This window comes from Physeter macrocephalus, chromosome 1, assembly GCF_002837175.3.
Source record: "Physeter macrocephalus isolate SW-GA chromosome 1, ASM283717v5, whole genome shotgun sequence".
NCBI classification, from domain to species: Eukaryota; Metazoa; Chordata; class Mammalia; order Artiodactyla; family Physeteridae; genus Physeter; species Physeter macrocephalus.
In genome coordinates, this window is record NC_041214.2 from 111,242,023 (window position 1) to 111,247,049 (window position 5,027).

Here is a 5,027-nt window from a genome sequence, read left to right on the forward strand (position 1 = left end):
TGAACATATTACAGGATCTAATGAACAAGGAGAAAAACATACATGTACAGATGGGGAATTTCAGCAGAGATATGGAAACTATGTACAAAGCTATGGTACAAATGAACTTATTTACAAAACAGAAATAGAGTCACAGATGTAGAAAACAAACTTATGGTTACCAGGGGGGAAACTGAGGGTGAGGGGTGGGTATAAATTGGGAGACTGGGATTGACATATACACACTACTATATATAAAATAGATAACTAATAAGGACCTACTGTATAGCACAGGGGACACTTCTCAGTACTTTGTAATGACTTATATGGGAAAAGAATCTAAAAAAGAGTAGATATGTATAACTGATTTACTTTGCTGTACAGCAGAAACTAACACAACATTGTAAATCAACTATACTCTAACAAAAAAAAATTTTTAAGTTAATGGAAATGCTAGAAATAAAAATTAAATTAGACAAATAAACATATTCAGTGGGCTTATCAGCAAGCTGGGCACAGCAGAAAAAAAAATCACTGAATTGAAAGTAATTATCAATATTCAGGCTAGGAGGGCAGACAACCAATAATGGCTGATTTCTCATCCAAATTAATGGAATCCAGAGGATTATGGAATTTTTTTAAGTCCTAAAAGACATAAGTTAATTTAGCATTCTATGACCAGAAAAACTATTCATCAAAAATGAAAGTGAAATAAAGACATTTCTGACACACAAAACTACAAAAAATGTTTCACCTGCACACCTGAATTACAAGATATGCTAAAAGAAGTTTCTTAAGCTGAAAGGAAATGATTCCAGATAGAAATCCAGTTCTGCAAGAAGGAATGAGAAACAAACAAAAAAAAGTAAATATTTTAGAAAATATATGACTTCTTAAAGCTTATTCATACATATATTTTTAAATCTCTTTAAAGGAATATTGATTGTTAAAAATAAAAATAATACTCTATTGTAGCATTTACTGTCTATGTAAAAATAAAATATATAATAAAAAAGCAAAAAAGTCAGGAGTTAAAACTGTAAGGTTTTTACAAAGTTTGTGAAGCAGAAGAACATTTTTTGAAAGTTAGCAGTAATAAAGTAAAGTCAATAGCAGAGGCAAAATGGAATACTAAATATACTCAATTTAGGAGAACAAATAGAAAAGGAGAAAGAAGAAAATTGTGCATAAAAGGAAAACAGAAAACAAACACAAGGTGATAGAGTTAAGCCCAACATATTTCTAATGACATTAACAGTAAATAGATAGAAACTTAATTAAAAATGTGATGTTTTCAGAGACCTTCAAGAGTAAGACGTGAAGATCACCTTCCTCCCAAACAAAAACATCAGAAACACATCTACATATGGAACAACTCCTACAGAACCCCTACTGAACACTGGCAGAAGACCTCAAACTTCCCAAAAGATATATATTTTTTTCCTTTTTCTCTTTCTGTGAGTGTGTAAGTGTACACTTTTTGTGTGATTTTCTCTGTATAGCATTGCTTTTACCATTTGTGCTAGGGTTCTGTCTGTCCGGTTTTTTTCTTTTTTGTTTTTTTAGTATAGTTTTTAGCACTTGTTACCATTGGTGGATTTGTTTTTTGGTTTGGTTGCTCTTTTCTATCATTTTTCTTTCTTTTTCATTTATTATTTTCTAAATTTTTTTAAATTTTTAATAATATTTTTACTTTTCACTTTATTTTATTTTATTATTTTTTTCTTTCTCTCTTTATTTTTCCTACCTTTCCTTCTGAGCAATGTGGCTGACAGGGTCTTGGTGCTCTGGCCAGGTGTGAGGCCTGTGCCTCTGAGGTGGGAGAACGAGTTCAGGATATTGGTCCACCAGAGACCTCGTGGCTCCATGTAAAATCAAAGAGCAAGAGCTCTCCCAGAGATCTCCCTCTCAACACTAAGACCCAGCTCCACTCAACGACAAGCAAGCTGCAGTGCTAGACACCCTATGCCAAACAACTAGCAAGACAGGAACACAACCCCACCCATTAGCAGAGAGGCTACCTAAAATCATAATAAGGTCAGAGACACCCCAAAACACACCATCGGATGGGGTCCTGCCCACCAGAAAGACAAGATCCAGCCTCATCCACCAGAACACAGGCAGCAGTCCCCTCCACCAGGAAGCCCACACAACCCACTGAACCAACCTTAGCTACTGGGGGCAGACATCAAAAAAAATGGGAACTACCAACCTGCAGCCTGCGAAAAGGAGACCCCAAACACAGTAAGTTAGGCAAAATGAGAAGACAGACAAACACACAGCAGATGAAGGAGCAAGGCAAAAACCCACCAGACCAAACAAATGAAGAGGAAATAGGCAGTCGACCTGAAAAAGAATTGAGACTAATGATAGGAAAGATGATCCAAAATTTTGGAAATAGAATGGAGAAAATACAAGAAACGTTTAACAAGGACCTAGAAGAACGAAAGAGCAAACAAACAATGATGAACAACACAATAAATGAAACTAAAAGTTCTCTAGAAGGAATCAATAGCAGAATAACTGATGAAGAAGACCAGAAAAGTGACCTAGAAGAGAAAATAATGGAAAAACTACCACAGAGCAGAATAAAGAAAAAAGAATGAAAAGAATTGAGGACAGTCCCAGAGACATCTGGAACAATATTAAATGTACCAATATTCAAATTATAGGGAACCCAGAAGAAGAAGAGAAAAAGAAAGGGACTGGGAAAATATTTGAAGAGATTATAGTTGAAAACTTCCCTAATATGGGAAAGGAAATAGTTAATCAAGTGCAGGAAGCACAGAGAGTCCCATACAGGATAAATCCAAGGAGAAACACAACAAAACACATATTAGTCAAATTATCAAAAATTAAATAAAAGAAAAAATATTAAAAGCAGCAAGGGAAAATCATCAAGTAACATACAAGAGACTCCCCATAAGGTTAAAAGCTGATCTTTCAGCAAAAACTCTGCAAGCCAGAAAGGAGTGGCAGGCCATATTTAAAGTGATGAAAGGGAAAAAACTACAACCAAGATTACTCTATTCAGCAAGGATCTCATTCAGATTTCACGGAGAAATTAAAAACTTTACAGACGAGCAAAAGCTAAGAAAATTCAGCAGCACCAAACCAGCTTTACAACATATGCTAAAGGAACTTCTCTAGGTAGGAAACACATGAGAAGGCAAAGACCTACAATAACAAACCTCAACCCATATATATGCTGTCTACAAGAGACCCACTTCAGACCTAGGGAAACATACAGACTGAAAGTGAGGAGGTAGAAAAAGATATTCCATGCAAATGGAAATCAAAAGAAAGCTGGAGTAGCAATTCTCATATCAGACAAAAAAGACTTTAAAATAAAGACTATTACAAGAGACAAAGAAGGACAAGACATAATGATCAAGGGTTCAAACCACAAAGAAGACATAACAGTGGTAAACATTTATGCACTCAATATAGGAGCATTACAATACATAAAGCAAATACTAACAGCCATAAAAGAGGAAATCAAAAGTAACACAATCATCGTAGGGGAGTTTAACACCTCACTTCCACCAATGGACAGATCATACAAAATGAAAATAAATAAGGAAACACAAGCTTTCAATGATACATTAAACAAGATGCACTTAACTGATATTTATAGGATATTCCATACAAAAACAACAGAATACACTTTCTTCTCAAGTGCTCATGGAACATTCTCCAGGATAGATCATATCTTGGGTCACAAATCAAGCGTTGGTAAATTTAACAAAATTGAAATTGTATCAAGTATCATTTCCAACCACAACGCTATGACACCAGATACCAATTACAGTAAAAAATCTGTAAAAAATACAAAAACATGGAGGCTAACCTATACACTACTAAATAACCAAGAGATCACTGAAGTATTCAAGGAGGAAATCAAAAAATACCTAGAAACAAATGACAATGAAAACATGACAACTCAAAACCAATGGGATGCAGCAAAAGCAGTTCTAAGAGGGAAGTTTATAGCAATACAATCCTACCTCAGGAAACAAGAAACATCTCAAATAAACAACCTAACCATACACGTAAAGCAATTAGAGAAAGCAGAACAACAACAACAACAAAAAAACTCAAAGTTAGCAGAAGGAAAGAAATCATACAGATCAGATCAGAAATAAATGAAAAAGAAATGAAGGAAACAATAGCGAAGATCAATAAAACTAAAAGCTGGTTCTTTGAGAAGATAAAGAAAATTGATAAACCATTAGCCAGACTCATCAAGAAAACAAGGGAGAAGACTCAAATCAAAAGAATTAGATATGAAAAAGAAGTAACAACTGACACTGCAGAAATACAAAGGATCATGAGTGATTACTACAAGCAACTACATGCCAAAAATATGGGCAACCTGGAGGAAATGGACAAATTCTTAGAAAGCACAACCTTCTGAGACTGAACCAGGAAGAAACAGAAAATATAACAGACCAATCTCAAGCACTGAAATTGAAACTGTGATTAAAAATCTTGCAACAAAGAAAAGCCTAGGACAAGATGGCTTCACAGGCGAATTCTATCAAACATTTAGAGAAAAGCTAACACCTATCCTTCTCAACCTCTTCCAAAATATAGCAGAAGGAGGAACACTCCCAAACTCATTCGATGAGGCCACCATCATTCTGATACCAAAACCAGACAAAGATGTCACAAAAAAAGAAAACTAAATGCCAATAGCACTCACGAATATAGATACAAAAATCTTTAACAAAATAGTAGCAAACAGAATCCAACAGCACATAGAAAGGATCATACACCATGATCCAGTGGAGTTTATCCCAGGAATGCAAGGATTCCTCAATATAGGCAAATCAATCAATGTGATAAACCATATTAACAAACTGAAGCAGAAAAACCATATGATCATCTCAATAGATGTAGAAAAAGCTTTCAACAAAATACAACACCCATTTATGATAAAAACCCTCCAGAAAGTAGGCATAGAGGGAACTTACCTCAACATAATAAAGGCCATATATGACAAACCCACAGCCAACATCATTCTCAGTGGTGAAAAACTGAAACCA